At 41.5% G+C, this 9266-nt stretch overlaps 1 pseudogene; it reads left to right on the top strand.

The window, feature by feature from the left end:
• The first annotated feature begins 7962 nt into the window (after positions 1–7962).
• LOC127031794 (olfactory receptor 1030-like) lies at positions 7963–8932 on the top strand (annotated as a pseudogene).
• The last annotated feature ends 334 nt before the right edge of the window (positions 8933–9266 follow it).

The following is a 9266-nucleotide window of genomic DNA, read 5'->3' as shown; positions in this document are numbered from 1 at the left end:
ATAATCCAAAGAGGACAAAACATGTGATTGTAATGCCCTAGGAGAGGCCTAGCAGGTGGTTTCATGCCCTTTGGTACTTCAAATGCATCTGTTCAGATCAAGGAGATAAGGGGTACAGCGTGGTACTAGAAAAGAAGGCATAACTCTGATCAGTTTCAAATGATGTACACAACATCTGTTACTTGTAAACAGGACAGGTATAAAAAGATGGGCATAGCAGTATAAATTTTGGAGCTCATCTTCTGCATCAGGTAAATGTAAGATGAGATGGCTTCCTTGGAGATTGGTGTCACAGAATATCAGTGTTGGAATGGACCTCAGGAAGTCATCTAGTCCAACTCCCTGCTCAGGGCAGGACCAATCCCCTGACAGATTTTTGCCCTAGGTCCCTAAATGGTCTCCTTAACAGGCCAATGGTCAAACCACTGAGCTATCCCTCCCCCACCTTTCCCTATACTTTATTATTACTGGTTTATAGCAATAAACTTGACTGACTGATTACTTGGTCTCCTGAATGTAATTTCAATGAACCAAAGTGGGTGAAACACTTTACTATATGATAAATAAACACTAAGTATCATTGTACTGGTTGCAATATAATAAAAGAGCAAAAGGTATCAGCTGAACTGGTTTGCGCATGTCATCAGATCAATACCTCCCCACGAGTCAGCTTCCCATCACGGACCAGCCCCCTACTGTATAAGTTGTCGTCCTGTTAGTAGATACAAAATAGAGGCCAAACCATTTGTTTGTCTCACCATGGGTCATATGGCTCTATGCACCAACACTGTGCATCTTATAATAAGGAGCCAGCTCCAAGAGCCAGCTCTAGCTAAGGGAAAGACTGTGGCAGCGCTATCATGGCAGCACTTTAACATGGCTGTATAGTCGCGGCACCTCCCAGCAGTGTAAAAAAACCACTCCCATGAGGAGAATAGCTGGTGCATGGCTGTGATGGGATCACCTTGGTGTGTAGCCTGGTACTGTGGAATCACAGTGTCCCCTGAATTCTCTCTAGCCTGGGCTGTCTCTCACAATGCTGTGCTAGTGACCAGCAGCAAGCCCCTCCAGGCGCTGAGATCACTCAGCACAACAGCATGTGGAGCCCCTCACCCAGATAGATTACATGAATGTTCCCAGAGCCTCTTATGAATCTCATGGAGAAAGGCACCAGATCCAAATCTCCCCAGCTCCCAGCACTGTATTCCAGAAATATACCATTTTGCACTGCTCAAGATGTGCAGTGAACATTTATTCATTGGTTCACCACTTCATCAATGCCCCACACTTCATACAAACTCACTGGCAAAGATAAACAATTAACCAAATCTATTGACTATAAAAGGTTGATTTTAAATAATATTAAATGATAGGCAAAAAGTCAGAGTTAGTTACCAGAAGAAATAAAATATAAACACGCAGTCTAAACTCTCAACCCTACTCCACTAGCAGCAGCTAGATTAAGCAGTTTTTCTCACCTCACAGAATATTGCAGCCCTTCAGATACAGATATTGTCCCAAACCTGGGCTCCAGTGTAGAAGTCTTGTCCATGGGATAAGAGGGAAGATCCTTTCCTGGATTGAGAACTTGTTCAAAGACAGAGAACAAAGGGTAGGAATAAATGGTTAATTCTCAGAAAGGAGAGGGGTAAATAGTGGTGTTCCCCAAGGGTCAGTCCTAGGACCAGTTCTATTCAACTTATTCATAAATGATCTGGAGAAAGGGGTAAACAGTGAGGTAGCAAAGTTTGCAGATGACACTAAACTGCTCAAGATAGTTAAGACCAAAGCAGACGGTGAAGAACTTCAAAAAGATCTCACAAAACTAAGTAACTGGGCAATAAAATGGCAAATGAAATTTAATATGAATAAATGTAAAGTAATGCACATTGAAAAGTAACCCCAACTATATATACAATATGATGGGGGCTAATTGTCTACACTAATCAGGAAAAATATTTTGGAGTCGTGGATAGTTCTCTGAAGACATGCACACAATGTGCAGTGGCAGTCAAAAAAGCAAACGGGATGTTAGGAATCATTTAAAAAGGGATAGAGAATAAGATGGAGAATATCTTATTTCCCTTATATAAATCCATGGTATGCCCACATCTTGAATACTGCATACAGATGTGGTCCCCTCGTCTCAAAAAAATATATACTGGCATTAGAAAAGGTTCAGAGAAGGGCAACTAAAATTATTAGGGATTTGGAACAGGTCCCATATGAAGAGAGATTCAAGGGGCTAGGACTTTTCAGCCCCACACCCAGATAGATTATATTAATGTTCCCAGAGCCACTCATGAATCTCATAGAGAAAGGCACCAGGGACAAATCCCCCAAGCTCCCAGCACCATACCCCAGGAATATGCTATCTTGCACTGCTCAAGGCCAGCTAAAATGATCAGGGGGTTGAAATGGGACCCATATCAGGAGAGATTAAAGAGGCTAGGACTTTTCAGCTTGGAAAAGAGGAGTCTAAGGGGAGATATGATAGAGGTATATAAAATCATGAGTGATGTAGAGAAAGTAGATAAGGAAAAGTTATTTACTTGTTTCTCATAATAGAGGAACTAGGGACCACCAAATGAAATTAATGAGCAACAGGTTTAAAACAAATAAAAGGAAGTTCTTCTTCACACAACGCACAGTCAACCTGTGGAATTCCTTGCCTGAGTAGATTGTGAAGGCTAGGACTATAACAGCGTTTAAAAGAGAACTGGATAAATTCATGAAGGTTAAGTTCATTAATGGCTATTAGCCAGGATGGACAAGGAATGGTGTTCCTAGCTTCTGTTTCTCAGAGGGAGGAGATGGATGGCAGGAGAGAGATCACTTGATCATTATCTGTTAGGTTCACTCCCTGTGGGGCATCTGGCATTGGCCACTGTCGGTAGACAGGATACTGGGCTAGATGGACCTTTGGTCTGACACAGTCTGGCAGTTCTTATGTTCCTATGTTCTTGTGTCTTCTTCTTAGTGTCTTGTTTGCTTGCAGCATAGCTGGGGGCAGGAGAAAGGCCCAGTAGCGTCCACTTTGTCTGTTTTATGCCCTCAGTCCATGTGCTTGGAGAACAGAAGTCCAGGAATGTCTGGGGGTATTGCTGAGTCGCCCAGCAAGGTTGAGCAATTCCTCTGGTGTGGCCTCATGCAGGTGAGACATCGCATTGTAGCGCCCTTGCTGGTCAATGGCTGTTGATGGGTTGTTTGACACCCCACCCAGCCGTTGGTTACTTTCCTTGCTGTTGCCTCTGGGACGCTAATATCTGCCTGATTCCCCATCTAACAGTATGTTTTAGTAACAACCATACAATGCAATTCTCATAACTTCATATGCATTAATGATATACATATATGGACAGAGAAATGACTTCAACAGATCTTTCCCCTGATGCCTTACAAGAGATGTTTTATAAGTAAGATTATGATTATATGAAATTGAGGAATATAGGGGTTACATTATGGTCCTCCAAGATATAGAATGTCACAATTATTGACACTGTTTTTTCACACCCCTGAATGAGAAAGTTGCAGTGCTGTAAAGTGGCAGCCAAAGCCTCAGTCATTTATTACAAGGGGTTTTGTGTCAGGCCCCATATGGGACAAAGGCAACAGTTATTTTCTCCATGTCTGATGTGGGCTACGTTCACATTTTACAGAACTGTAATCCACCTCCACCTTTCCCATCCCACATCCACAGTATAGTCCCTCACACTTTGGGAGAAGCGGCTGGAGGAAATGTAGGACCAGGAGTGAGCCTGAAGCTTGCCACAGCAGCACAGTGTGAGAGGGAGCTCAGACTGGTGGGTCACAGTGCTCTGGAGAAGTACCGCCCCAGGGTGAACCCATCACAGATGGATTATAACAACACATGCTTAAGAAAGAGCAATGAATGACTCTCAGATTTAAAATATAAGTATGGCCATACTGGGTCAGACTAACAGTTCATCTAGCCCAGTATCCTGTTTGTGATAGTGGCCAATGCCAAGTACCAATGCCGAGTTCTTCAGAAGGAATGAATAGAACAGGTAATCATCAAGTGATCCATTCCCTGTCACCAATTCTCTTTTTCCTGTATCATATTATTACTGGTTTATAGCAATAAACTTGACCGCCATTGATTATTTGGGTTTTGATCCATGTCTCCACTACCCACTGCCAAAATAAACAGTCGCAAACTACATTCCTATTCACAATATAGCAATCCGCCTTCACCTTTCCCATCCAATGTATACGGCATATTCTCTCATGCCAATGTTCCCTTTAATTTCTTCCATCCATGTATGGAATGAATTTTGTTATGTGCACCAATATCGAGTTAATGTGAGGATGAGTGCTACCAGTAGAAACAAAAAATCTAGACATAATATATATTTTTTAAAAGTTACCATATGGATAATTACTCCATTCAGGACAGGTTAGGCATTTTAGAACTCACTGCTCAAAGAATTCAATATAAGAATAATAGTGAAATAAAAGTATGAAATGCATAGACCATTCAAAAAGTACAACTGCACTTTGAAAGGATAAAATTAAAAGAATATACATGCATTGCAGGAGCTAACAACAACAACACATGTTGGGAGGTGAGTGTGAAAGAGACTGTGTGTGTGCGCGTGTTTCAGAGCCAGTGTGTGTGTGGTGAGACAGAGAGGGTGTATATATGTGTGAGTTAGAGATCATGTGTTTGTATGTGAGACACAGAGACTGTGTCTGTAAGTGTGAGACAAAGAGTGTGTATGTGTGTGAGAGAGAGAAAATTATGTGTATCTGTGAGAGAGACAGAGACAGAATGTGTGTGTGCTGGCTGCTGGGGAAGTCTATGAGAGACCGTGCACTGTCTCTTTAAGGCACTCCCACCAGTCGGCTCACACTGCAGCAACTGAGATCTCTTTCTCCTGTTCATGCTTTGGAGACTTCTTTCCCTGTGTTTCAAGTTACAGGTCCAGAGATCAGACTGTCCTGGGAGCTTTATCCAAGAATTTTTTTAAGTTGTCAGCATTTAATTTTCTTCTTCCTATAGAATAGAATTGATATTCGTTCCTTCGTTCTAGTATTCTAGCTGATCTACGCCTCTCATATATCCGATGAACAGAGATTTCCACTGAGATCTGTCTGCATTAATTTCCTTTGAAATGAGACATTCCCTTTTTTCTGTAACTTTGTCTTTGGGGTCAACAGTTCTCCTGTCTCCATTATTTTTCCTTTGGAATCAGTTGTTTTCCATGACTTCCCCTTTGAGGTTAGTAATAGGACTGTCTTTGTACCATTGTTTTTCCTTTCTAAAAACTAATATTAACTTTCATCTATACAATAATTTCAGATTCCCACCAGCAGAAATAGCTGGGGAGATTACATCATCTCCTCTGAAGGAGAAATTACCAACCAGGAGACACATTAATTTCTGTGAAAGGGAATAATAAAAATAAATAAATAAACCAAGAAGCACTCTAAGATCCAGGCAGCAAGACAGGGTCGCCCAGGGGCAGGGGCAAGTGGGGCAATTTGCCCCGGGCCCCACAGACACCCCACGAGCCCTGGCCCAGTGCCGGTTCAGGTCTTTGGCAGCATTTTGGCGGTGGGGGGCCCTTCAGTGCTGAAGACATGGGGCGACTGAAGAGTTCCCAGCTGCCGAAATACCACACAGACCCGGACCACCGCCAGGTGAGTACAAGTGCCGCAGTGCCCACACTTTGCCCCAGGCCTCATGAATCCTCTGGGCAGCCCTGCAGCCAGATAGGAACCCAAAGCTCAGTTTACTGAGATAATTGAAGAGTATCAGTAGTAGAAGACAATGGAAAAGGTAGTGCAAAAACTATAATCTTATCTCAAAAAATCGGAAGGAAGGGTTAGGGTAAGGGTGAGGCTGACAATGGATCCTCAGTGTGAAAGTTAAAGCAGCACAAGAAAAATGAAATAATCTCATTTAGAACAGAAAAATACTTGCTCAGGCACCAGCCTTATAAAACAGAACAGGATTGCTTGTTTAATCCAGGGGGAAAGGAAATGAAAGTAGATGAGTTATAGCAAAACATGCCCCCAAAGGAGAAATGAATGGCTGTCAGATTTAGAATATAAAAAGAGCCATTCTGGGTCAGACCAAAGGTCCATCTCCCCCAGTATCCTGTCTTCTATCAGTGGCCAATGCCAAGTGCTTCACTGGGAATGAACAGAACAGCTGATCATCAAGTGACCCAATCCCTCTCCCCCATTTCCAGCTTTTGGCAAACAGAGACCATCCTGTCTAACAGTCATTGATGGACCTATCCTCCAGGATTTTTTCTAGTTTATTGGCTCCTTGTGTGTGTGTATTTTATTTTTAACCACATGAGTTTTATTGCTTGTTAAAATTTTGAAACAAAAATATAATCTCACTTCTCTGTGCATATGTGTCTTTCTACATTTCCATTTTTGTGTCACATACACTTCTGTTGCACCAGTGTCAATGTACCGTTGCCACTCCTGGTGTAGACATAGTTTATGTGGGTGCATCATAAATCAGTGGATGAAGAGCTCAGAAGTTATGATATATCAAGAATTGATATATAAAGATATACCAAGAAGGCCACATCTGGAGTAGTCCATCCAGTTTTGGGTCCCCCACTGCAGAAAGGATGTGGACAAATTGGAGAAAGTCCAGCGGAGGGCAATAAAAATTATTAGGGGACTGGGACACATAATTTACAAGGAGAAGATGAGGGAACTGGGCATGTTTAGTCTGCAGAAGAGAAGAGTGAGGGGGTATTGATAGCAGCCTTCAACTACTTGAAGGAGAGTTCCAAAGAGGATGGAGTTCAGCTTCTTCTCAGTGGTGGCAGATGACAGAACAAGGAGCAATGGTCTCAAGTTGTAGTGGAGGAGGTCTACGCTGGATATTAGGAAGCACTATTTCACTGGGAGGATAGTGAAGCACTGGAATGGGTTACCTAGGGAGGTGGTAGAATCTCCGTCCTTAGAGGTTTTTAAGGCCCTGACTGAGAACACCCTGGCTGGCATGATTTAGTTGGGGTTGGTCCAGCTTTCAGCACAGGGTTGGCCTAGATGATCTCCTGAGGTCCCTTCCAACAGTAATCTTCTACGATTCTATGATTCTAAGTGTGTAGGTGAAAAACAGGAAAAGATTTCAGAGTTATTGATTCTGATACCTTTGCTTTAATAGCAAGGATCTGCTAATTCTCTTTAAACTTATCTGTATTTTATTGCTCATAAAATTTTGAGAAATAAACTCTCTCTCCATATATTCACCTCTTTCTGTCTATATATCTCTGTGATTCTCCTTTTTTTCATTTTTCTGCAGGCACATTATTCTCCCTTCTGGATAAAAATGACTCTCTACTTTCATTCCTGATGTCTTTTCATTTTTATTTCCTTTACATTTCTTTATATGGAGTTGGATTCTGATCTCAGTTGCACTTGTGTAAATCCATATGATGCTCATGTAATATACCCTGGTGTAAATGAGATCAGGAAACACCCATGATGTGTGTTTAGGGTTTTTGTTTGTTTGTTTGTTTGTTTGTTTGTTTGTTTGTTTGTTTGTTTGTTTGTTTGTTTGTTTTGGGGGGAAGATGAACCCATGGTTGAACTCTAAACATCGTTCATTTCCAATCTATTAATTTTCTATTGTGTCTTGTAGATTTGTTGCTGTGACACTGATGTGATAAAGATACTTCAAAATTGGAGCTTAAAAGTCTTTATTTAGAATTCAAGAGAGTTACGGGACTTAGATGGAACATATCTGTAGTTCAATACAGTTCCATGTTCTTGGTTCACCTATATTGGAAGCTCAACCTCTTAACAATATGAGTCTTCCTCTGTTTATTGACAACTTCATTTTTCCAGTGGAAAGATGCAGTGGCAGGAGGTTACCTACTCCAGTTTCCCAGCAATGTAACCGACAGGACAACCTGGCTGTGTGTACTCCATTAATATTTAATGGTTTTGTGTTTCTAGATACATATTATGGAGAAAGCAGAAGGGAGAAATGAAACCCTGGTCATGGATTTCATCCTCTTAGGGTTTGGGAATGCCCCTGAACTTCAGCCCCTTCTCTTCCTGTTGTTTCTACTGATCTACATTATGACCATAGTCGGCAACATCCTCATCATTATGCTAGTTGTGGTTGATCAGCACCTCCACAGCCCCATGTACTTCTTCCTGGGGAACTTGGCCTGCTTGAAGATCTGCTACACATCCACCATCCTACCCAGGATGTTAACCAGTTTCCTGACTGGGGACAGAACCATTTCTGTTAAGTGCTGCCTAGTGCAAACATATTTTTTTGCTATCATAGCAACAACAGAAAATCTACTGCTTGCAGCAATGTCTTATGATCGGTATTTAGCAATATGCAATCCACTACATTATGCTGGTCTGATGAATGGCAGGGTTTGTTTCCAGCTAGTGGCGGGATCCTGGCTATATAGTTTTCTGGTCAAAGGCACACTAAATTATTTCTTGTTCAAATTAACATTCTGTGGTTCCAAAGAAATTGATCATTTCTATTGTGATTTTTCACCCATGATAAAGCTGTCTTGTGGTGACACCCAGACTCTGCAACAGGCCAAATTTACTGTCTCTACCATTGGGACACTTGTGCCTTTGCTACTGACACTGACATTCTACATTCATATCATCACTGCCATTCTGAGAATCCCTTCCAACACAGGGTGGCAAAAGGCCTTTTCCACCTCACCTCATTGTGGTGACCATTTTTTACATGAGCCTGGTTACTGTCTATGTGTTTCCACCAAGCAACACTCCCAAAGTCCTACACAAAATATTCTCTGTCTTCTACACAGTCCTGACTCCCATGATCAACCCTGTTATCTACAGCCTGAGAAACAAGGAGGTCAAAGAATCCCTGAGAAAAACTATTCTGAAACAGATTGCTTTCAAAAACAGGCATAGAATCTTAAAGGGAAAACTTTAGCCTGTATAAAATACAGATGCACTGATATAGTTTCTTAGACATGGCCCATTTCATTCCTTGAGAACAGAGTTACCCCTTTCTTTCTTTCTTTCTTTCTTTCTTTCTTTCTTTCTTTCTTTCTTTCTTTCTTTCTTTCTAATACTCTGCTACTTTTTGAGCATTCATCTTTCATACAATTCATGCACATTTCTTTATACAAAACTTGATACTGTAAGGCCTGGTCTACACTATGCGTTTATGCCGATTTTAGCAGCGTTAAACCGATTTAACACTGTACCCATACACACAATGAGACCCTTTATATTGATGTAAATGGCTCTTTCAACCAGTTTCT

This window comes from Gopherus flavomarginatus, chromosome 11, assembly GCF_025201925.1.
Source record: "Gopherus flavomarginatus isolate rGopFla2 chromosome 11, rGopFla2.mat.asm, whole genome shotgun sequence".
Classification (NCBI taxonomy): domain Eukaryota; kingdom Metazoa; phylum Chordata; order Testudines; family Testudinidae; genus Gopherus; species Gopherus flavomarginatus.
The sequence above is the reverse complement of the archived record's forward strand: the minus strand, read 5'-3'. Positions and strand labels throughout refer to the sequence as shown.